We start from the raw sequence: 27,607 nt of genomic DNA on the forward strand, positions 1-27,607 counted from the left end.
TTTACTTTTGACTTCCTTTTTAGGAATGTTGTTCCACAATTTTTCCTGAGATTTTTTTTTTTTTATGTCACCAACACCCATGCAAGTTATGATACTGAGACACTTGACTATCAGATAGACACTAATAAATAAACTCATTATGACTGCCACCTGGCTGACGGTGATTGTAAAAAGTATTCTGATTTCAAATAATCTAAAGTATGAAAAATTGTTTACTTAGAACCAATCAATACACTGTGGTACCTGAAGATGAGTTGAAGGTGGATAGACAATAATTAGGATAACTGGCTAAGTGGCGTTTGTGTTAATCCCAGCAAAAAATGTCAATCACCAATACCAGAATATAAACAGTGGCGATGAGAAGGGATTTGAATTACATTTAGGAGACAAAACTAGTGTGGATATTCAGTAAAAAATATTTCTCTGTGAAGATGCTATTCACAAATTTATATTAAATGTCCCAGAAATGATTTTGCATCAAATTCAAATGGATATACAAATGTATATGTATATAAAGGCTGATACTCATTATCATAAAATTTGAAGTACTTTTAATAATTTTAGAGTTCTTGATGAATTTGTATATTTACACAGATTCCATTGACTCTGCTGCCCGTATTAGGGTATCATTCTGACTACAAAAAGAGTAACTCCCATTCAACTGATTTCCATCCATTAATTACACAGTGATGTTGGACCTTAGTTTCTGGCCATGCTCCTATTCACAAATAACTTAGAGAGTTTCATTTTAAACAATATGCTCATGAGATATGATAATACTTTGCAATTCAGTACAAAATTGTTTTCCTTTTCAGTTACTGGTTTAGATTTATTCTCTTCCACCTCATGATTAAATAGACAAATTGTACCATAAATATCCCTATTATTTTCTTGCTATGCCTTTCAGTGGGCTAAAGAAAACATCTTATTTGCATTAGCAATATCTCCAGATGCATGTATATGTCTGATATCAACAATGAAGCACATCCTTGGCATTAGTTATTTTAATATTTTTACCATAATTAAACTGTAACTTCAGAATTCCAAAGACATTAATTGTTGTGGAATATACCTCAAGCAGATCATTTGACTAAGGCCTAATTTTATTGGCAGTATTCATTCCTAAAACTTTTTTAAAGTTACTTATAACTTGCTTATTTTACACACTGCTTCACCACACATTTTAATGTAAAATATTATTCTTTGGAGAAACTGCATGATCAAAATTGTAAGCACAACATTTATTGCTGGTTAATATATTGAAACAGAATGAAAACTTAGATCTCTGCCTATCCTCTCACATCACTTATGCTTAACAACCTCTAGGTGAGGCCAGTAGATAATCACAATATCAAATTAAACTTAAGCAGAATAAAACCTCATCTTTGGAATTTGTCAGTTCTTACAATTAACTTTTTCACTTGGTTTCAAAAATAAACTGCATATGTAACATCTGTAAAGAATCAATTTTCACCTGTGTGCACATGTATCTGTAATGCATATACTTATGTAAATGTTTTAAACTATCATGGAAACTTCAAACATACCTAAAAGAAGAGCAAATAATGTAATAAAATTTTGTATTTTCATCTTTCAGCTTCAGCAATTATCAACATTTAGTCATTTATATTTTAATACAATGACAGTTTCTACTGCAGCTATTAACCACAACTACCATTTGAAGACTAGTATTATGTGCCAATGTTTCACGTGAAGTTCTTAGTTTTCTGCAGTAGAAATAAGCTGGCTAATTTAAGTAGAAAATAACTTTATTTAATAGAAATAAATAATCTAGAAAAGGATCATAACATTCTTGAGGATAAGATATTCAGGAGCACCACTGAAAATCATGATAAAGCTTTCTTAAGTGCCACAGGAAATTAGGTGTAGCTTTTACCTCTGCTACAACATTCACCAAATACAACTGACATAGACATTTAATTTATAACCACTAGTTCCAGTGATGTAATTAACAGCATCTAATACACGTCTATCCATAACTGCGACAGAGATTAGAAAAACAGGTAGCTGGCTTCTATGGTGAGAGGTGTTCTAAGAATCACAGAGTAGGATATTTCTCAAATATAGAAAACGGGAACAGATGCTGGAAATTCAACATTGAACAATAACCACTTCAATCAGGCATCGGGCACTGGGCTAATTTCAATAAAAATGCATGTAAAATGTTTAGCCCAGTGTTTAGCCTATAAGTTAGTCTCTCTCATTGTTCTCACTTCAGAGATAAAGTAATTTCAGTTAATTAACTTGCCCAGTGTTATGTAACCATTAAATAATGGAACACGGACACCAACAAAAGTCTGCCTGATCCAAAGTCTGTTTGCTAAACACTGCACTATTTTTTAATTGAGAGTATTTACAAAAGCCATTTATTTCAATCAAATTATAATGTTACAATAAGACAGTGAAGGTCAATAGCTTGTCCACAGGCATAACACCAGCAACTTCAGACAACCTTTACAGCAGATCAGACTATCTGATAGGATTTTGATGTACGATGATGCTTTTATAATAGTGCTTACTGTCTATTGATTGTGGTGATTGTGGTAAAGCTGGCATCCCTAAATTCAGAGTCTATCTTCACTATTAAATTAAATATCTAAAATACTCAGTATATCATAACTGTAAATGACACAGATATAATGTCTAAACAAACAATCAAAACTCAGAACTCTATACAAAGAGATAGAAATGTTAATGGAACTTACCCAGAGATTGACAGTAGGCAAAACACCCATCACTTCCCAAGGAAGAACACCTTGATTTGTTGCTGCATTTGTTTGAAATCAATCTGAGACATTCAGGCTGAAAGGAACAACAATTCAATAAAGAATCAACACAATTAAATGAAGTTATATTTCACTTGAAATTATGCCAAGGGCCTTTCACATTCCAGTGCTCGCATACTGTAGACATATATTGGCAAAACGTATATATGAAAACATAGGAGAATGGAGACTTACATAAAAATTGGGATACAAATAGCAAATTATCTGAAAATATATTTTATGCCTAATAAATTTCTATTTCCAAAAATACATATAAAAGATGTACTTATTCTAGGTTCTTGAAGGACCATGAAATGAAAGAAAGCTAAGAAGATTTTAAATATATTTTCTATCTACTTACAAACTTGTTAATGTCATATTGTTATATATTTACATGTTTTGTACCTATGCAATTACTTCCCTAGGAGGAAAATACGCCTAGAAATGGAATTTTGAGGTATAGAGGTATGCATTTAAGCCTTTTGGAAAATTGTTCCATCGTGCCATGTAGAATTATATAAAACTACAATGTAATAGTTGTATATAAAAATGTCCATTATTTCACACTTTACTTCATTGGTGTTTTTTAAAATAATAATTAAAAATACGTTTTAAATAAATGTTTATTTGATTTATATTGAGGAAAAATATTTATATCTAATGGTATTTATTTTACAATTTTGAATTGCCTGTTCATATTGTTTCCTATTGTATTGGAGTACTTGTCTATTTTAAATTGCTGTGTAAGATCATTTTGTGCATCATGAAATATAGTAATACATTGCAACATATTCTCCCCTCTTTACATGTTATTCGTTTATTTATTTATGTACTTACTTTCTTATTTATTTTGGTGTAAACATGTTTTAAACATGTGGTCAATTCTCATATTTTCTCATAAAAGATTCTGTTATTGATACCACAATTAGAAACGTTTTCCCTGACTTGTATGTTATATAAATATTCACTCATAATTTCTTCATACATCATTTTGTGTGTTCATTTCACCACAGACTACCTTAATTTTTCTGAAATTCATTTTTGAGTTGTATATTCATTTTGCATATTGTATATATTACATTTTTCCAATGTTTGGCCATTTGTATGTCCATCCTAATTTGAAATGAAAGTAACGAGTTTTAGTATATCTATTCATATATACTTGCCTTTTTTTCCTTATTTCTTATTGTGTTTTAATGATCTCCCTTTGTTTTCACATATCAAGGTATTATTCCGTCACTGTAACTTTATACAATTGATTAAAGTAAATAATTGTTATGTATTTTAATTTCTTGTATTTTCTATATTTGTTGGCATTATAAATAGGAATTTTATTTATATTGAAGATTCTGGGTTTTTTGATTAACCATTGTTTACATATGCATAATAAAATTGTCATAATGAAATTGTCATTTTCTTTTAAAAAGTTTGTAATATTTTTATCTTGTTCAGGTGGATAATCTTATTATATAAAATATTATATAATAATATTATAATTATAATATTATATAATTATATATATGTATATATAATATATATATAAATTTATAATGTATATATAATATTATATATAATTATATAATTATATATATAATTATATATAATAATATTATAATTATAATAATAAGATTATATAATAATCTTATTATATAAAAATATTGATTATAGGCTGGGCGCCTATAATCCCAGCACTTTGGGAGGCCAAGGGGGGAGGATCATGAGGTCAGGAGATCAAGACCATCCTGGCTAACACGGTGAAACATCGTCTCTACTAAAAATACAAAAAATTAGCCGGGCGTGGTGGCGAGCGCCTGCAGTCAAGCTACTCAGGTGGCTGAGGCAGGAGAATGGCGTAATGGCGTGAACCCGGGAGGCAGAGCTTGCAGTGAGCCGAGATCGTGCCACTGCACTCCAGCCTGGGCGACAGAGCAAGACTCTGTCTCAAAAATAATAATAATAATAATAATAAATATATATATATATAATAAATTGACTCACTTTTTTAACCTCATTGGTTCACACTTCCAAAATTATGTAAGATCAAGGCAGTGATAATGGCTACACTTGTCTTATTTTTGTTTCAAATGTAATGCTTCTAGTCTAGTGTATTGTAATTAAATGGTTTGAAGGCTTTCAATATTTCTACAATGAAAATAAAACATGTTTACATTTCAGTTTTATAGAGTTCTAATATTTAGGAATTGGATTTTAAATATTATCAAATATTCTGTCTACCTAAGCTTTTCACTTATGATAATTTATATTAAAAGATTTCCTAATATTAAACATTATTTCATTTCTTAAATGTACTGCACTAGTAACACTTTTTTTCTTTTTTTTTGAGATGGAGTCTCGCCCTGTCCCCCAGGCTGGAGTGCAATGGTGCAATCTCAACTCACTGCAACCTCCACCTCCTGGTTCAAACAATTCTCCTGCCTCAGCCTCCCAAATAGCTGGGATTACAGGCACCCACTGCCATGTCCAGCTGATTTTTGTATTCTTAGTAGAGACAGGGTTTCACCATGTTGGTCAGTCTGGTCTCGAACTCCGGACCTCATGATCCACCCACCTCAGCCTCCCACCTCAGTGCCAGGATTACAGGTGTGAGCCACCACACCCAGTCACTAGTAACACTTTAAAAATATACCTTTGGATTTAGTTTGCTAGCATTTATTTTTAAAGTAAGCATCTGTATTAATAGTTAATAGTTTAGCCTTTCTTCAGGCTTTTATTTTTATTGATTGAGGATGGCTTCCAATATGCATCTTCAGCTTATTACAGTAAAATTTCAAATAATATTATAGTCCTTTATATACAGTGTCAGAAACTTCCAGCAGTTATATAATTTTTTTCTATCACAACTTTTGGGTTATAAACCACACCATATGTTTTTAATAGATTGTCAATTATCTGTTAACATTAATAAAAATAAGAAAATTTTATTTCAGATTGAAAATTATTTTTACTATTTCTGGTGAATTTTATTACTTGGATACAGGTTTCCATCTGATACTACATTCCTTCTGCTTGAAAGAATTCCTTGTAACGTCATAATGAAGTTTTATTTCAAATATATTATCTTTTATTTCTCTGAAAAAGTCTTTTTTTACATTCAAATTTAAGAGAGATTTTTTATTGGGGATAGAATTCTGGGTTGACAGCTTTATTTTTCATTCAGTGTCTTGAAGTTGTTCCATTGTCTCTCTTTTGCATTGTTTCAGATAAAAAAGTATTTTGTAATTTTTTGTTTTTCCAAATACACTGTTATTTTTATACTGCCTTTAAGATTGCTTACTGGGCATTGATTTTCTACCAGTTTGACTGTGTTATATCTAAGTATGCTTTTGTTTTGGTTTTTCTATATTCTGGTTGGTGTCCTCTGGGCTTTTTGTGGTTTGTTGCTGTTTCATTGATTTTGAAAAATGCTTGCTTTTTTTCACTTCAAATATTTCTTCTGCCCCATCATCTGTCTCTTCTCCTATTTTTGGAATTTTAATTCCATATATACAACTGTCACACAGTTCTAATATTCTTTTCTTTAAATCTTTCTTCTTCTTTTGTTGTACTTTGAACAATTTATATTGGCATATCTTTAAGTGTACTGATTATGTCTCCAGTTCTGTTTAGTCTGCTATTAAAGAACATTTTACCCTTGACATTGTGCTTTGTTTTTCTAGTATTTCTATTTGTTAGATCTACTGGAATTCTCATTTTTATAGTTTTTAACTTATCATCCAAAATTCTGTTTATCCATGTTGTCTAACATTTCTACTAAGTCTCTTAAATTTAATTATAGTTATTCAGGTTATACAGTTATTATTTTCTTGATTCTGTATTCTCTTCCATTTGTCTATTTGCCTATCCCTGTGTCACTGACACATTCTTTTAATTTTGATAGGTTTAAATACATCTAAACATTGACCAGTATACAAGTACTTCTAGGATTTTGATAAAGCTTATGTTGAGTCTTTAATTTTTAAAACTTGACATTTTTAGTTCATTCAGCTTTATGATCTATAAACACAATACATTCCTCCATTTGTTTATATAGTCAGTGATATCTCTCATAGTTTTTGGTACTGTTTTTTGTAGACATCTTAAATATCTTTTGCTAAATTAACTACTAGATATTTAATTTTTAATACTATAGTAAGTAGTATTATATTTTCTATTTATTTTTTCAATATATAAAAATCAAAATTAATTTTGTATATTGACTTTGTCACCAGCAATCTTAATGAAATCACTTATTAATTCTATTAGTTTTCTTATAGATTATTTTGTGACTCTAATAAAATAAATTAGTAATTATTGTGTCCTTTTTTTTTTTTTTTTTTTTGGTTGAAATCCATATTACCTATTTATTCAACAAAAAACTGAGTATCTTCTACGGTCCAGGCCATGTCCTTGGCACTGCGAACAGAGATAAGTCCTGGCCCTCAAGGAGCTCACAGTCTAGTGGGGGAAAAAAGACACAAGAATAAATAAATATAATGTATTTGGAGTTTGCAAAGGGGGCCACTATGGGAGACAAAGAACAGAGGAACCTAAATATCCTATAGTTAGCATCTGTGGAAAGATTTCCTCTAAGATTAATAAAGTTTCTTCCTTCAATTTTTGAAAGAATTTACCAGAGAAGCTATCTGAGCTTGGACATTCAGCTTTTCATACTGAAAATAAATTTAATAATGTATTTAATTTATTTAATATGTGTGGGAATATTTATATTTTCTGTCTTTTCTTGTTTTAGTATTGACAAAGTATATTTTTTCCTAAAATTTTGCACTTTTTGACAGAATTGTCTAATTTACTAGCATAAAGATATTTTATGTACTATCTTTTTTACCATATTCATAGAATCTGTAGTAATATCTCTTTTTTCACCCATGATATTAGTAATTTGTGTTTTCTCTTTTTTCCTGATCACTATTCCTAAGGAATTATTGATTTTATTAATAGTTTTACTAAATCAAGTTTTATCTTTGCTAATTTATCTACTGTATGAGAGAGAGAGATAGAAACAGCTAGAAAGAGAAAAATAAAATTAATTTTAGCAATAGTCTTTATTATTTTCCTCATTCTACTTCTGAATTGGATTGGATATTCACTTGCTAATTCTTGAAACAGAAGCTTACATAACTGGTTTCAGATCTTTATCTTCTTAAAATTTATACATAGAATACTGTAAGTTTCCTTCTAAGCAATGTTTCAGCTGAATCACACAAATTTTTATATGTTATATTCTCTTTAATATTAAGGTTTAAATATTATCTAGTTACCATTTTGATTTCCTCTTTAGCTTATATGTACATATCTAGAGAATCATATAATATATGAAATCAATAATATAAAATTATATTGCTTAATTTCCAAGCAGTTGAGGATTTATCTTTAGCTTGATTTCTAGTTTAATTTTATAATGTCCACGAATGGTCTCTAAATAATTTCAATGCCTTGAAATTTGTTAAATGACATAAGGTCAATATCAGAAAATGTTATATATCCCCATGAAAAGAATACATATTCTTTCATTGTGTTGAAATATTTTATATATGCTAATTAGGTCAAATGTGTTAATTGTATTATTCAGGTCTTACAAATATATATTTAACTTTCTCTCTACTTATTTTAACAGTTGGTGAAATAAACATATTAAATGTTCCCACTAGGATTGTGATTTAGCTATTCCTTTATTGAAATATTTCAGCTTTTTTTTTTTGCTATATTTTGGGGCTATATTACAGGCTATTCACATTTAGATTTAAGGTGTCTTCCTTTTTAACTTCTACATTATTGTGAAATGACAAGGGGACTTCAAAAAGTTCATAGAAAATTGAATTAAAATATAAAAATGAAATCAACCTTTATTTCTCAATGTAGCTTCCATCAATATTGAGACACTTTTGTACGTGATATACCAGCCAATTGGTCTATCCCTAAAGAACTGAGGGTCCTGGGAACTTAACTATGTAAATGCAGTCTTTCTTACCATATTAACTGAAGAAAGATGGATACCTGTTTAAGAATTTTTTAAGTCTGGGAAACAAAAATAAGTCAGAAGGAGCCAAATCAAGACAGTAAGGTGAATACCTAATGATTTCCCATCAAAACTCTCACAAAATTGATCCCTTTTGATAAGAGGAATCAACAGGAGCATTGTTTTAGTGAAGAATTACCCTCTGGTGAAGTTTTCCTGGGTGTTTTTGGTGTGTGTGTGTGTGTGTGTGTGTGTGTGTGTGTGGTGTGTTTTGTTTTGTTTTGTTTCCCTTTGTTTTGGCCCTCGAGAAAGTTAAGAAGCAAATTCCTTGAGCATCCCCCAAAACTGCTGTCATGACCTTTGTTCTTGATTGGTACAGTTTTGCTTTGACTTGTCACGTTCATTCCTTGATAGCCATTGCTTTGATTGTGCTTTGTTTTCAGGATCATACTGGTAAAGCCATGTTTCTTCTCCCGTTAGAATTCTTCAAGGAAATGCTTCAGAAGTTTGATCCTACTTGTTTAAAATTTCCATTGAAAGCTCTGCTCTTTTCTGTAGGTCTTCTGGAGGCAAAGGTTTTGGTACTCATTGAGTGTAAAATTTGCTCAACTTCCATTTTTTAGTCAGAATTTTGTAAGCTGAACCAGTTGAGATATCTATAGTGTTGGCTATTGTTTCCATGGTTAATCATTTGTCCTCTTCAATTAGGAAATGAACAAGATTTTTTTTTTCACATATTAATGTGCATGGGCTGCCACTGCAAGCTTCATTGTTTACATCATCTCATCCCCTCTTTAAACGAGTTATCCATTTGTAAACTGCTGATCTGTTGGTGGGGCATTGTCCCTAAAACTTCTTACAAAGTATCAATAATTTAAGTATTATTCCAGTCAAGCTTTATTCCAGTCAAGCTTCATCATAAATTTGATATTTGTTCTTGCTTTAATTTTTTTTAGCTTTTATTTTAGGTTCAGGGGTACATGTGCAGGTTTGTTATATACGTAAATTGTGGGTTTGGTGTACAGATTATTTTGTCACCCAGGTAATAAGCATAGCACCCAACAGGAAATTTTTTGACCTTTATCCTCCTCCCACCCTCTGCCCTCAAGTAGGCCCTGGTGTCTGTTGTTCTGTTCTTTGTGTTCACATGCACTCAAAGCTTAGCTTCCATTTATAAGTGAGAACGTGCAGTATTTGGTTTTCTGTGTCTGCATTAATTTGCTTAGGATAATGGCCTCCGGTTCCATTCACGTTGCTGCAAGGGATATGATCTTATTCTTTTTATGGTTGCATAACATTCCATGGTGTATATGTACCACATTTTCTTCATCCAGTCTCCCACTGATGGGCATTTAAGTTGATTCCATGTCTTTGCTATTGCAAAAAGTGCTGCAATGAACATACACATGTGTATGTCATTATGATACAATAATTTAGATTTCTTTGAATATATACCTAATAATGGGATTGCTGGGTTGAATAGAAATTCTGTTTTAAGTTTTTTGAGAAATCACCAAACTGCTTTCTACAACTACTGAACAATTTACATTCCCACCCATAGTGTGTAAGTGTCCCCTTTCTACAATGCGGCCAACAAGAATATGAAAAAATGCTCAGCATCACTAGTCATTAGAGAAAAGCAAATCAAAACTACAACTATATGTGATACTATCTCACACTAGTTAGAATGGCTACCATTATTATTTTTTGAGACAGAGTCTCACTCTGTTGCCCAGGCTGGAGTGCAATGGTGTGATCGTGGCTCACTGCAGCCTTGATTTCCTGGGCTCAAGGGATCCTCCCACCTCAGCCTTCCTTGTAACTGGAACCATAGATGTGCTCCACCATATCTGGCTATTTTTTTCTTATCTTTTTCTAGACACGGGGTTTTGCCATCTCTTCAAGCAGGGGTTTTACCCAGGCTTGTCTCAGATTCCTGGGTTCAGGCAATCCTGCCTCAGCCTCCCAAAGTGTTGGGATTACAGGCATGAGCCACCACACCCAGCCAGAATGGCTATTATTAAAAAGTCAAAAAATAACAGATACCAGTGATGTTGCAGAGAAAAGGGAACACTTAACGCACTGCTGGTGGGAAAGTATATTAGTTCAGCCATTGTGGAAAGTAGTTTGGCAATGTATCAAATAATTTTAGCAGAAATCATGTTGCTCTGATAGGGGCTTTGTTCAAACTTATGTCTTATATCCTTCTTAGTGCCTCAAACTAGATCCTGTTCAGACATGCAATAACAAGCTAGGATGTTTGTTTTGCTGCCAACAAAAGAATTGAAATCCATGCATAATTTTTTTCATCATACACATTGTCTATCAACTTTTTGAAAATACTTCATATGTCTTTACTTCTCATCTTAATGTTTACTTTTTCCAATACTTATATAGTTATGTTTACTCTTTGGTTTAGTCGACCTTATTACTTTCTTTGGTTTGCTCAGCCCTATAGCTTTATCTACAGTCTATACTTAAAGTGTACTTCTTTTAAGTAGTATATTATTGCTTTTACTTTTTGATTCAATTAGATAATCTTTGACATTTAGTATTTTATTTACTCTTAATGTAATTACTGATACATGTGATTTATGTATACCTCTTACTATTTCTTTTATTTGACCTATCACATTTAATGTTTCCTTTTTTCTCTTATCTTTTAGATTAACCACTTATTATAACAATTTTTATTATCATCATATATTTGAATGTTATTTTCTATCTATTAAAGTTGATAATTATGCATTCTGTTCTTAGATACTATAAATATTACAATATATTTCACTGATTTATTACAATCTAATACATATCATTGCTTCCCCAATAGTAATAGTATTTGTTTTTAAAAATTATATAATTGGGTATCTTTGGAGAATTTTGATAACTTTTGAGTATCCAGTCTGCTGAATATATATTTTGGTTTGTTTAGTTTTATGTTTTTAATGGTGTAACAATGTCAATAAATTATAGAGCAGATTAAATAGTAGATTTTTCTTTTCAGTAAGAAAATACCTACCTATTAAATTCTGGAAGTAAAGAATGCTGTTTGTTTGTGGTTAGTGAAAACAGTGAATGTTGAAGACCATATTTTGCATAACAGATTAACAAGTTTTTAAAAAATTGAAACAGATTATATGTGGAAGATGTTGATGGAAAAGATAAAGAACAGCTTCTATTCTGTAAACAATAAGGCTGCGGAATGTGTGTGCAGCTCACCAGTACTTACTAGTTTTAATTATCAGTTTCCAAGTCAGTACAGTGCTAGGGTTAAAACAATGGCTTTTAAGACGATGTGAGTAGATGTTAGATGTGAAGTTCATACTATTATCTACAATTTACTGAGAGGAAAAAAAAGAGAAACCGCAGCTCCCTAAAAAGAATTAAAAACTTTTGCCTCAATCAGTTTTCATTCTAAATCACTTTCAATTCTTCCAAATCTGACCTCTTTTTCTATGATTGATTGAGATCAGGATAAAAATCTACTATGATGTAACCTATGAGAACTTCTTAACACAGGTGTCAGTATTTTGTAAGACAGTACAATTTGTTTGAAAGCTAAAAAAAAAAATCTCAAGTTTTCTGCTTTTATTTACTAGATGAATTTATCTGTGACATGTCCAATGTTCAATTTAGCTTTGGACTCGGTTTTACCTATCAAACCCTAAGCCACAGTGTTATATTTAAGGGTTGAGTATACTGTATTTGAGGTTGTAGTGAATTATCCAATTAGACATTATTCCACTGATTCTTCTTATTGACTACAGCCACATGGATATTTGATTTCCATATTTGCTTCACAAATCAATTGCAAAGTTATGAAACAATATGTTTAATGACTATTCCACTCTAAGAACACTAACATAAAAATATTTTCTTTGCTCTGTACTCCAACCCCAATTTCTAAAGCCTTAAACTTTGAAACATACTTATTCTTCTGTATCAACCCTGTACTGATTCAGCCCTCAAGCTCTTTGGAATGTTTATTCTCCATTTTGTCACATTACCTCTGCCTTATTTTTGCAATATCCTTTTGGCCAGTCTTCCACTGTTTTCTTCATATTCCAATCCCAATATAAATCAACATGTGCCAAATTGTCTCTCCCAAAACATCATTAAAAATATTTCTGGCCAGGGATGATGGCTCATGCTGGTAATCCCAGAGACTTGGGAAGCCAAGGCAGGAGGATCATTTGATGCCAAGAGTTCAAGACTGCATTGAGTCATGAGCCCGCCACTGAACTCCAGCCTGGGTGACAGAGCAAGACCTCATTTCTAAAAAATATTTTTAAAACATTTATTCAGGCATGGTGGCATGTGCCTGTAGTCCCAGCTACTTGGAAGGCCTAGGTAGGAGCATTGTCTGAACCCAGCAGTTGAAGACTGCAGTGAGCCATGATCGTGCCACTGCAATCCAGTCTGGGTGAAAGATCAAGACCTCAACTCTAAAAAAAAGTAAAATAAAATAAAATCTTTTCTTCCTTCCTTTCTTTGCTTCTTCCTTCCTTCATTTCTTTTCTCATTCTGTCCAAAAGTCAGACAGAATAAGGTGGGAGTAAAGGTGGGAGTTCATATAACAGATGGGTATAGCATTGGTGTCTTTGCAAGGTATGGAGTTGATAAGGAGGACATCTACACTGGGGGAAGTAAGACCTCAGTGTGTGAAGATGGGAGATAGATGAAATTGTACATTTGTTTTCAGAAATGAGAGTTATAAACATGATAAAGGGAATGATTTCAATAATCTCCGTGGGGTTGGCTTAGAACTTAAGCTTTTTGGTGTGAACTCATGGCCATATTGTGTGTGTAAATATATATATAAAACATTATATATATTATATATAAATCATATATAATATATATAAAACTTTATATATATTATATATAGATTTATATATAATATATATAAAACTTCATATATATTATATATATAATTTATATATAATATATATAAAACTATATATATAATATATAAATTATATATATAATATATAAAACTTTATATATAAACACATTATATATTATATATAATGTATATATAATATATAAAGTTTTATATATTATATATACTTTATATATAATATATATAGTGTTTATATAAATTATATAAATATATAGTATATATTTATATAAATTATATATGTAAGATATATATTAACTATATATGTTATATAAATGATATATAAATATATATGTTATATATTTATATATAAAGATATATAAATATATACGTTATATATATAAATGATATATAAATATATATGTTATATATATAAATGATATATAAATATATGTTATATATAAAAATGATATATAAATATATATGTTATATATAAAAATGATATATAAATATATATTTATATATAAATGATATATAAATATATATTTATATAAATGATATATAAATATATATTTATATATAGATGATATATAAATATATATGTTATATAAATGATATATAAATATATATGTTATATATAAATGATATATAAATATATATGTTATATATAAATGATATATAAATATATATGTTATATATAAATGATATATAAATATATATGTTATATATAAATGATATATAAATATATATGTTATATATAAATTATATATAAATATATATGTTATATATAATGTTAGCTCTGTCCCCTGAGAGGCCCTCAAAGTAGAGACTTCTTATAGCAATAAGATCATCTATCAGCACCTAGATATTAGTTTCTAAATATTATTCTCCACTAATTAAAACTAGGGTTCTTTGGAGAGGTGGTTGATTCTAGGGGTGGGGCATAAAGTACAAAATGAACCTGTAAGTAAGAAAATGCTCAGAGAATGTCTGCAACATGCTATTCTGGTTATCTATTGCTGCATGGAAACATAATGGTTTGAAACAATTTATTATTATCCCTCATGATGCTATAAGCTTGTTGGGCTCAGCTGGGTGGTTGTTGCTTAGTATTCTTCAAGTAATTGCATACAAATGGCAGCCACTGCTGAAATCACCTGAAGGCCTTATAAAACAAGATGCCCAAGCTAGCTCAATTACATAACTGGTAATTCATGCTGGCTGTTGTGTAAGAGTTCAGCTAGGGCTCTTTGCCTACATATGTCTTTTCCATGTAGCTTTAGATTCTTACCAAATGTTTCCTAGATTTTATGGGGAAGCATTATCAGAGCAAGTATTATGAGAGATTAAGGTAGATGCTACAAGACTTTTTAGCTTGAAAGTAACATGATGTCACTTCTGTTGCATTCTATTAGTTACCAAAAGCAAACCCAAATTCAATAAAAAAGGGAACTATACAAGTGTGTACTTGAATACATACTAGGAGGCCTGGTCCATAGGCAGGCCATCTTTGAATTCTAGATACCACAATCTTCCCTCTAGCTTTAATGAGTTACATCCCTCCCACAGTTAAAATACACTAATGTAATCCAGCGAACCCTCCCCAAATCTAACTTGGGATGGTATCAGGCATAAGCTTGATATTCAGGTGCAGATAAAGGTCCCAGGATATGGTTTCTCAGGTGTGTTTCCTAAAGTGTGTAACAAACACTAGTTTAGTAAAGTATATAATGAATTTAATTGATTGACCTTATATTACAACACCAGAATCACATGTTGGAAATTAAAGGATAAAGTACTACCTGATACCAGAATTTAATTAGGGTATTTAACAAAATGAAATAATTACATAGCAAAAGAAAAACTGGAAGCAGCCGGGCACAGTGGCTCACGCCTGTAATCCCAGCACTTTGGGATGCCAAGGTGGGTGGGTCATGAGGTCAGGAGTTTGAGACCAGCCTGGCCAACATAGTGAAACCTCATCTCTACTAAAGTACAAAAATTAGCCAGGTGTGGTGGCATGCATCTGTAGTCCCAGCTACTCGGCAGGCTGAGGCAGGAGAATCACTTGAACCCAGGGGGCAGAGGTTGCAGTGAGCCAAGACCATGCCATTGTACTACAGCCTGGGTAGCACACACACACAAAAAAACTGGAAGTATGTTATGGAAGAATTTGGAAGATAAATCAGTGGTTCACCACTACTCCTGTAAAAGGCCATATATTAAATATTTTAGGCATTTTGAGGCACATATGATATTCTTTTTCTGTTCTTTTCATAACCTCCTAAAAAATGTAAATTCGTCCTTAGCTGGTGGGTTACATAACAATAGGCCATGAACCAGATTTGACCTTTGGGCCATAGTTTGTCCACCTCTGTGCTACATCAATAATTAGTAAATACTAGAATTATGGATGAAATATATCAACTTTGGTCCTTCATATAATTTGATTAAAATAGCAAAAATAAAGTTTATGAGCAAATTTATTTTAATATTTCCTAGTTATATATGAGATCTATGTCTCAAATATATAGATTTTGAAAATATATCTGGTTATTATAAAATCCTTAAGTCAAATTATAGTTTATAGCAATAATAAAATTAGCATACCACTGTTCCTCAGAAAAGTGCCACTTAAGTTTTTTAGAGAATAGAAAAGGCGATTGTGAGGGTAATACATTCTAATATCAAGCCCAACCATAACATTTCCTGTCATGCAATTCTCCAGTGTATCTAATTTGCTTTCATACTACTCCCTGCTTAGTTACTAAATATTTCACTTGAACTGCCGGGGGTTGTTCATCTACCAGGCAGTCTGCTGAGGAAGCAGATGCAAATCGTGCTTGGTCATCACACTCTTGCACTTTCTAATGGACAAACTATAAAAGTTATTCATGTGGAGACTGTGTTTTCCTATTTGTTATTGAACCTGGAGTTAACTGGCAATAGACTGATACTCCTTGAGTTTTAAGAACTGAACTGATGGAAAGAAAAGTTTTATTCAAGTTGTCTGTAGAGATGAAAATCAATTCTAAATGGCAATTACTCACAGGAGGTTTTTTAGAAAGTGCTACTTCATGTCAGAGTAAAATTATTTTCTCTAGAGGAAAGGGACAGACGACCAATAGTGAGCACAAAAGATCTTACTTGTTATAATCAAATCAAAGATTGATGTGTCTCTTCTGAGGGGAAGTTGCATTGTGGTTTAAGAACACAGATATTGGAAGCTTGAATAGCTAGTTCAAAACCTCTCTCTACAGCTTTACTACATGGGATAAACTGGACAAATTGTGTAATTTCTTGTGTCTTACATTTCCTCTCTGTGAAACAGGAAAAACAATAGTATCTTCATGTAGGGTTCTTTAGAGGATAACATTTGTAATATAAGAAAACACCTTAGAAGAATGCCTGGAACAAAACAACTACTCAATAAATATTAGTCATTGCTATTTTTATTAGTTTGCAGTTTCTTAAAAGAGAAAACATTGTTTGCATTCATACATTCACATGAGTGGTGTCTTTTTGAAATGTAAGAATAATAGCAATAACAAAAATAGCAAGAAAATAAATAACTTAGTTAAAAATGGCAAATAAACTGAATAGGTATTTCTCAAAAGAAGACATACAAATTATCAATAGGTACATGAAAACATGTTCAACATCATTAATTATCGAGGAAATGCAAAATAAAACCACAATGAGATATCACCTAACACCTATTAGAATGGCTATCTTCAGAAAAACAAAAGATAATGTTGGCAAGGATGTGGAAAATAGGGAAGCCTTGCATACTGTGGCAGTAATGTAAATTAGTACAGCTGTTATGTAAAACACCATGCAAGTTTCTTAAGAAATTAAAAATAAAACTACCATATGACCCAGCAATCCCACTTCTGGATATATATGCAAAGGAAATGAAATCAGTATGTTGAATAGATATCTGCATGCCCATATTCATTGTAGCATTATTCATAGTAGCTAAGAGAAAATCAACCTGAATCCATCAACGGATGAATGAAGAAAGAAAATATATTATAGGTTTGTCTGAAGGTACTGATTCATCTCAACCGATTCATAGTCAGTTGCCGATCAAAGTCCTTGTTCTACTCTTTCTCAGTACTGCACTTGACTAGTGTAAATAAATAACAAAAAGAAAGGAAACTGTGATATATATATACACAATGGAATACCATTCAGCCTTTAAAAAGAAGGAGTAGTGGGTGGCCAAGCTGGCTGACTAGAAGCAGCTAATGTGCACCATTCTCATGGAGAGGAACAGAAGGGCCAAGTAAATATAGCATGTTCAACTGAAACAGCCAGGTACATGCATTGGGACTAATACTCGACTCATGGAGAATGGAGAAAAGCATTCAGGAGAGACATGGAGCCATGGGAACCTCCCTGGTCCAGGAAAACAGTGAATGTGTGACCCTAGGAACCCATGCTTCTCCCATAGATCTTTGCAACCCTCAGGTCAGGAGATCTCCTCCTTAACTCATTCCACCAGGGCATTCAGACTGACACATAGAGCTATGTGGATCTCAGCAGAGCAGTCATTCAGGCACATGTGAAGGCCTGGGAGCCTTAGATATTCCGGCTTTCGCAGCCTCCTGGCAAAAGCAGCTGTAACTCCGGCAAAGTGGGAGGTTACACCCCCATACACACCCCGGGAAAGGGGCTGAGTCCAGAGGGCTGAGCAGAGGCAAACTGCAGGCCCTGCTTTCACCACACCTCACAGGATAAGACCCACTGGCTTAAAATTCTAGTCAGCTACTTGTAGCAGCCTTACCTCTCCCTCAGGAGAAGCTCCCAGGGGGAGGGGCAGGCCACAATCTTTGCTGTGTGGCCTACTTAGCTGATTTTTCCTTCAGGTTCTGGAGAGTCCAAGGCAATCAGTGGCTGAAGTGGACCCCCAGCACAGCACAGCTGCTCTACAACAACGTGGCCAGAATGCTTTATAAAGTGGGTTCCTGATACCATTTCTCCACATTGGGTGGCCCAACTAGGGTCTCCAGCTTCCCTGACTGGTGTTTTCTGGACAAAAGAGGTTTCCAACCTCACTGGGATGGTGCTCCCAAGGAGGGGGCAAACTGACATCTTTGCTGTTTGGGCAACTTAGCCATTCTGCTTTGGAGAGCCCAAGGCCACTAGAGGCTGGAGCAGACCCTCAGCACAGCACAGCTGCTCTATAAAAATGTGGCCAGACTGCTTTTTTAAGTGGGTCCCCAATCCCATTCCTCCTCACTTGGCAGGACCTCTCAACCAGGGTCTCCAGTCACCTCCTACAGGTTATTTCAGGCTGGTAACAGGTCCATACCTCCCTGGGATGAAGCTCCCAGAGGGAGATGCAGGCCATCATCTTTGCTGTTTTATAGTCTCCTGTTGATACCTCCAGGTACCAGAAAATCCAAGGTGACTAGGTATGAAACAGACCCCAGCATGCTGCAGCAGCCCTAAAGAAAAGTGGCCAGACTGTTATGTGGGTGCCCATTCCAATATCTCCTCACCAGGCAGGTCTTTCAGGTCTGGGCCATCAGCCAGGCCCTGCTGAGGCTATTGAGCTAGTAACAGCTCTGCAATTACCTGGACAGAGCCCCCATGGGCAATTGAAAATCTCTCTGCCGCTGCCTCTGCAGCGGAATTGCCCTTGCTACCCTCAGACTAATGAAGGAGCAAAAACCCTAAATGCCTTATCCACATCTCCAACAAGCTGCAGTTGACCCAAGGAGAGGAGGCCAGTACATCTTCCACAGGTCCCAGTCTCTCTTCTGCTCATCACCATACAAGAAACCCCTGGCTTGGGCCCACAGCACAGACCCTCCATCCTGGGCTGATTGCACTAAGTGATTGTTGACCTGCATGCAATCTGGGGTGGAGCCCCCAGCAGACAAGCAAAAGACCCTTGGCCACAACCACTACAAAGGTCCCTTCCTCTGCTGCCTCCAAGTTGGGGAAGGAATGTAAACCCTGGGATTGCCCCAGAGCTGTAGTGGAAAGTCCAGTAGTCTGTCTTGGTCTACAGTCAGCACTCAAGAGGGAGAGGAGCCCACACCTTCAAAGCATTGAGAAGGAACATGGCTGCAAGTGTGAGGAAACTTAGGGGAGCCACACAACTGAGCAAGAGTTTAACAATTGACCAATACACTTAAGCATCCACCCTAAAGCTTCACCACCAAAAATACCTCACTAACATACCCCATCGTGAAACCAAAGACAAGAATTCAGCTTCAAATAATGACCCTGCCTTGGGGTCATTGACAAAGCATTGTCCCTGTGAAAACATCCAGAAAAGAAGTCTATTGACCATACTCAATGTACACGGCAGTTAAAAGAACACCCACATGCAGAGATGAGAAATAACCAATGCAAGAACTTTGGTAACTCAAATGGCCAGAGTATTTTATGTCCTCCAAATGATCGCACTAGTTTTTCCAGTAAAAGATCTTAACCAGGCTGCACTGGCTAAAATGACAGAAAAAGAATTCAGAATATGGATAGTAATGAAGATTGTCAAGATTCGGCATGGCAAAACCTAATCCAAGGCAACTAAGAATGATAATAAAATGATAAAGGAGCTGAAGAATGAAATAGCTGGTATAAAAAGGAAGCTAACAGATCTGACAGAGCTGAAAAACACAATACAAGAATTTCACATGTAATCACAAGATTAACAGCAAAATAGACCAAGCTGAGAAATAAATTCACTGGTTCTCTGAAATAATACAGTCAGACAAAAATAAAGAAAAAGGAATGAAGACAAATGAACAAAACCTCTATGAAGTATGGGATTATGTAAAAAGGCCAAACCTATGAATCACTGGCATCCATAAAAGGGAGGAGGAGAAAGTAAACAACTTGGAAAGCATATTTCAGGATATCCATGAAAACTTCCCCAACCCTGCTAGAGAGGCCAACAGTCAAATTCAGGAAATACAGAGAACCCTAGCAAGATTCTACAGGAGACCATTGCCAACACACATCATCATCAGATTTTCTAAGGTCAAAATGAAAGAAAGAATTTTAAAGTTAGCTACAGAGAAAGGGCAGGTCACCTACAAAACAAACTCCATCAAGCTAACAGCGGATTCACTTCCTTGCACATTCCTACCCTGCATCCCAATTTCTTCTTTGAAACTCAAGGAAGAGGCTGAGTGAAATAATAATATTTGAAAGCATCTCAAAAATAGCTATCATCCACTAAGTAACATGTGGCCTCGTGAATTCTAAGGTCACTAGCATGGTGCCTAACTTCTCCCAAAACATCTCAATACCTGACATTGGCAAGCTCACTCTCTGGGGTGCTGTACCTGTGGCCTCTCAAACTTTGCTTCTCTGTGGCATCCATAGCTGGATCTCTGCAGTAACAATTTTTATGCTGTACAAGAACTGATAAACTACAGTGGCTTATCCTTCGGTAAAACACCTCTTCTGAGCTAAAAGAAGAGCAATTTAATTCTCTCCAAATTCAACTCTTTTTCTGTAATTGTGGTCTTCTTGATAAAATTAGAAGGATTTGAAAGGAATAGAAAAGGGAATTTTTAGTAATTTTTTAAAAATTTTAATGCTTTTCTGAGTAATATTTAAAATTGTATTTCTCATACTTTGGGAAACACTACCATGCAGGAGGCTTTAGGGGAACACTAACACTTTAATTAGACTTTTGTATGAGAATAGAATTCAGAAATTTATTGAGTTTTAATTCAGTAATGTAGAAAAGGGAATAGTGCTAGCAAATGTACCAAATCAGGCATATTGACTAGTTGGGTTTGCTTGGTGGTAAAATGACTGAAGAGCTCTGCCAGTCATATCGTACAAGGCCTCAAATTCCAAGCTAAGCAAGATGAACTACATGCAATAGTCATCCTGAAAGGATTTTGAGAAAGAGTAATATGCACAGCTAACGAGGCTCAATCCAGCATAGACTCAAGAAGGAAGACCTGAATGCAGGGAAACCACTGCCTTGGTAGTTACTGGATCAATATAAGGAAATCTACATATCACTACTGTAAGTGGCAAAGGTGAAAGAGAGACTGTGAGGAAGAGGAGACGATGAGATGTACAAAGTTTCAAGACTGGTTGGCAAGGAACCTGCTGGTACCATGACAGAAAAGGAAAATTCAAAGGGAAAATAAGGCATAAGGGGAAACATGATATTTAGTTTTAAATACATGATATTTAGTTTTAAAAACATGATATGTAGTTTTAAAAACAACAAATTTGAAAAGAAAACCATGGTATTCAAGTACAGAGTACTTAGTGACGGAAGTATTTTGACCTACACAAGTTAAATAATGAATGGAAATATTAGCCTGGAGAATACTCCAAAAGATATACAGTATAGAAACAGAAGAAAAGAGAGGGCACACAATGCGTTGGGTGGGAATAATGACAAATGCAGATAGTGAAGGCTGTGTGAGTACACAGCAGTGGGAGGAAGGTGAGGTCACAATCTAGTGTAGTGTTTTGGGACCAGAAAGGAAAGACAAGCTCAAAAGAAAGACTGGATTCTCTAGTGCTCAGTGCTACATAGATGTCAAGGAGATTAAGAACACTTAAACCCATACATTTGCCAAAGAGGTGGTTATTTGTGTCCTTTAAAGGCAGAGTAATGAAGGCAAAGGTTAAAATTAGGTAACTAATAAGAGAAAAGGGGGGCAAAGAGCATAAAGTATCAAATATGCTTAATTACATTTTGTGTCGAAGTTTTAGCTTTCACACTAAAATTAAATTCCTTAGAGGCAAGTATCAAAAATAATAATTACATGTTTTCCCATCAATTTGACATGATGACTTGCAAATGAGAAGTACTCAACATAGCATCAGTGATTTATTGATTTATCCATCCATTCAACTGATAGTCATTAAGTTCCTACTGTATGCCTCCTACTCTTTTAGGTGCTGGAGCTATAACAGTTTGGTAGAAAACAATTCTGTCTCTTACCCTAGGGTCTTTCAGAGTAGTAGTGGAGACAATTATAACGACGAATTATCACACATGTGAGAGCTCCCAGCAAAAGAAAAATCACACTTTGGTCTGGAAAGGTAAGTCAAAACTTTCTCGACAAAATATTCTAAAAGATCCTTATTAAAATGATAAAAAAAGTCAATGGTACTTGAAGCATAATAAAAAAGATCAAACTTTTAAAAGATTGAGGCTTCTTCAAGGAAAACAGTTTCCTCCAAGCATCCTGAACTTGCCTTGGAACTCCACTTCCCTCTTTGTCCTCAAAGGCAACTATTTTATGACATCATCAAAACCAAAGATTCAGTACATAAGTCATCTAATTCTCTGTATCTATCACAACCTAAAATCACTCAAAGGTTATGCACTTTCTCTTTAAAATAATGTGTGTGCATCCCCCCCCACCCCCTACACATGGTGAACAGCAAAGCTAAAGTTCATGTGGCAGGTAAAGCTAGTCTCTAAAACTCAGACTACAGCTGACAATAAGTTGCTGAAATGACTTTATGTAGTTCGTGATTCAGTCCTAGAAGAACTAATTTAAAAACAGGAAAGTAGGTTTGTACTGGAAATTGACAAAATTGCATGCAGAGAGAAAAATTCAAGTACTTTTCTCTTTATGATAGTTTTGGATGCAGTTGCAAAAACTCATAAATTCCTAATGGTACTGCAACTACACACAGAGATATCGTTTCCCTAACCCCTTGAATGCTGAAATTTGGATAAAATTCCTAGGAAATTCTTTACCATTCTTATATTTTTCTCTAGCATTAAAATACCCAGGTCTTGGCTTAGCCTAGGACAATTAAGGAAGTTAAAAGAGGGAGAGATGAACTCTCACCCAAAATACTGCACTTAGAATATTACTGTGACATTATATCTACTCTTTTGAAAGCACGAGCTTCCGGCTTTTTGAAAACACTATGAACAATTCCTCTCAATCCTATAAAATTAAAAAACTATGACTAATTCCTATTCATTCTATTAAATAACTATAAAACATCCCTTTACTCACTTTAGACCCCTGCTAATAAGTCTTTGAAGACTTATAAGGTCAGTGGGATCAACACTAAACTACTTGACGTGGAAGTCAGACCCTTACAGACAAACTCTATGCTATCATTGTAATTTCACAACCAAGTGCTCCTGTCCTATGTCTTTTACACAGATTTTGTTGTTTCTTGCTTTCATGGTTAATTTACATCTGCCTTTTCACCTAGTCAATTCCCACCTAATTTCTCTATATGAGCCTCTGAAATTTCTTCATAAAACCTTATCAGTCTATTCCTGTTCAAATTGCGTCTCTCTCCTCTGAACTCCTAAAGCACAATTAGATGCACCATTTGGCGGTGTTGATAACAACAAATCATGAAGTCATTTGCAGTCATAAAATAGTGGCTAACTTTCATCGAGTGGGAATTTCTTATGTTCTACCTTCCTTCCTAGGCTGTAGCCTCCTGTTCTCTGCTCAGCATCTTCTACCCTCCTTTTTATTTTTCTTATCCAAAAAAATTCTATTCAATTTGTAAGCCAGGTTTTCTTTTAAAGTTTGTTTTCTACAAAGCATGCCTAAAAACACTCTCTTTTATCTCACATTATATATTAAGGTATTATTTTAAACCAATATTTAAGTTCAGATCTGGTTATAACTAGTAAAATTATACATCATATAATTTTATAATCATTTATTTATTTATAAATTGTATAAATAAGTAATATAATAAGTTTACATACACACATGCACACACACCTAATATATGAACTAACTTCTTAGAACTAGTTAAATAATAACCTAAAAGCAAATACCGAGGCAGGGCCAAGATGGCTGACTAGAAGCAGCAGCGTTCAGAGGCTGTTATCAAATAAAACACAATAGGTATGTGAAGACTTCACCAGAAACCAAGGTATCCAGGTTCTCTCATCAGAACGGATTAGGAGGCTGGCATAACCCACAAAGAAAAGGAAGAACAGTGTGGTGCAGCAGCCTATCTGAGAGCCACATGGGGCAGGGGGGCCCCCTCCCACCAGCCAAGGGAAGCAATGAGTGAGCATGCTACCCAGCCAGGTATGCTATGCTTTTTTCCACGGAACTGTGCAACCCACAGATCAGAAGATCCCACTAATGAAACCATGCCACCGGGACCTAGCATCCCAACCCCAGAATGTGCAGATTCTCGACAGCCTCTCAGCTGAAATCTGCTTAAGCCTAACCGAACCTGTGGAGAGGGTAGACCAGCACTACAGCTGTAGCCACAGCTGCTGTCTGCACCATTTGAGATCCTTGGGGGAGGGGTAGGAACAGCACTGGGGCTCACAACTGCCTAATACGCTAAGCTCTCTGGGTTGAGGAAGGGTGACATACATCTCTATAGCTTCAGGCTGCACTTTTCCCCTGCTAGAGCCAGGGAGACTGGATAGTTTGGTCCCAAGACATGTCTCCCACAGCCCAACACACTGGCTGTGGCAGTCTGTGGCCAGGGTGCCTCTTCAGGTCTGACCCTGATGCATCCTTCCTTCTTGGGTGGGGCTTCCCTGCCGGAACTCCAATTAACTCCAGCCAGAGGCTTAGGGACAGAATCCAGATCTCCCTAGACCTGAGCCCCTAGGAGAAGGATTGGTCACAGTCTCTGCAGATCAATAGACTTAGCTTTTCCTCCTGGTAGTTCTGAGGAATCTGCATAGCCCAGATGAGTGGAATCCCCCCAGCAAAGCACGTCCCCTCCACCAAGGGACAAAGTGCTTTGTTAAATGGGTCCTGTTTCCCATGCCATCCAACTGGGTGAGACCCTCCAACAGGGGTTGTCAGACATTTTATACAGAAGCGATCCTACTGGCATCAGGTTGGTGCCCCTCGAGGTCAGAGGTCCCAGGAGAAGGAGCAGGCACCCATCTTTGCTGTTCTGCAGCCTCCTTGAGTGACATCTCCAGGCACAGGAGCAAATCAGATGAATAGGGCCTGAAGTGAATCCCCAGAAAACTGCAGCAGCCCTACAGAAGAGGGACCTGCCATTGAAAAAAAACCCAAATAAGCAGAAAGCAACAACAACAGCATCATTAACAACAACAACAAAAGCCCCCACAAAAACCCTATCCAAGGGTCAGCAACATCAAAGACTAAAACTAGACAAACTCACAGAGATGAGAAAGAATCAATGAAAAAATGCTGAAAACCCAGAGTGCCTCTTCTCCTCCAAATGATTGGGAAGTCTCTCTATCAATGGCACAGAACTGGACAGAGGATCAGATGGATGAATTGACAGAAGTAGGCTTCAGAAGATGGGTAATAAAAAACTACACTGAGCTAAAGAACATGTTTTAACCCAAAGCAAAGAAGCTAAGAACCTTGATAAAATGTTAGAGGAATTGCTAACCAGAATAACCAGTTTAGAGAGGAACAGAAACAACCTGATGGAGCTGAAAAACACAGCACAAGAACTTCATGAAGCATACACAAGTATCAATAGCCAAATTGAAAAAGTGGAAAAAAGGATATCAGAGTTTGAAGACTACCTTGATGAAATAAAGCATGCAGACAAGACTAGAGAAAAAAGGATGAAAAGGAATAAACAAAGCCTCCAAGAAATATGGAACTTCATAAAAAGACTTAACGTACAATTGATCGGAGTACCAGAAGGATATGGGAAGAATGGAAATAAGCTGAAAAACACACTTCAGGATATTATCCAGGAGAACTTCCCCAACCTAGCAAGACAGGACAACATGCAAATTCAGGAAATACAGAGGACACCACTAAGATATTCCATGAGAAGATCAACACTAAAACACATAATCATCTGATTCTCCAAGGTCGAAAAGAAGGAAAAAATGTTAAGGGCAGCCAGAGAGAAAGGCCAGGTCACCTACAAAGGGAAACCCATCAGACTGACAGTGGACCTCTCAGCAGAAACTCTACAAGCCAGAAGAAATTGGGGGCCAATATTCAACATTCTTAAAGAAAAGAATTTTCAACCCAGAATTTCATATACAGCCAAACTAAGCCTCAGAAGCAAAGGAGACATAAAATCCTTTCCAGACAAACAAATGCTGAGGAATTTTGTTACCACCAGGCCTACCCTGCAAGAGCTCCTGAAAGAAGCACTAAATATGGAAAGGAAAAACTGGTACCAGCCAAAATGTAAAAGGGTTAAATGCCCCAGTTAAAAGACACAGCCTGGCAAATTGGATAAACAGTCAAGGCCCATCCATGTGCTGTATTCAGGAGATCCATCTCACGTGCAAAGACACACATAGGCTCAAAATAAAGGGATAGAGGAAAATTTACCAAGCAAATGGAAAGCAAAAAAAGCAGGGGTTGCAATCCTAGTCTCTAACAAAACAGAATTTAAACCAACAAAGATCAAAAAAGACAAAGAAGGCATTACATAATGGTAAAGGGAACAATTCAAAAAGAAAAGTTAACTATTCTAAATATATATACACCCAATAAAGGAGCACACAGACTCATAAAACAAGTTCTTAGAGACCCACAAAGGGACTTAGACTCCCACACAATAATAGTGGGAGACTTTAACACTCCACTGTCAGTATTAGACAGGTCAATGAGACAGAACATTAAAAAGGATATTCAGGACTTGAGCTCAGCTCTGGATCAAGTAGATCTAGTAGATGTTCACAGAATTCTCTACTTCAAATCAAAAGAATATACATTCTTCTCAGTGCCACATGGCACTTACTCTAAAATCTACCACATAATTGGAAGTAAAACACTCCTCAACAAATTCAAAAGAACTGAAATCATAACAAACAGTCTCTGAGACCACAGTGCAATTAAATTAGAACTCAGGATTAAGAAACTCACTTAGAACCACAAAATTACATGGAAATTGAACAACCTGCTCCTGAATGACTCCAAGGTAAATAATGAAATTAAAGCAGAAATCAAGAGGTTCCTTGAAACCAATGAGAACAAACAGACAATGTACCAGAATCTCTGGAACACAACTAAAGGAGTGCTAAGAGGGAAGTTTGGAAGTTCTGGCTGGGGCAATCAGGCAAGAGAAACAAATAAAGGGTATTCGAAT

This window comes from Gorilla gorilla, chromosome 2 (genome assembly GCF_029281585.2).
Source record: "Gorilla gorilla gorilla isolate KB3781 chromosome 2, NHGRI_mGorGor1-v2.1_pri, whole genome shotgun sequence".
NCBI lineage: Eukaryota > Metazoa > Chordata > Mammalia > Primates > Hominidae > Gorilla > Gorilla gorilla.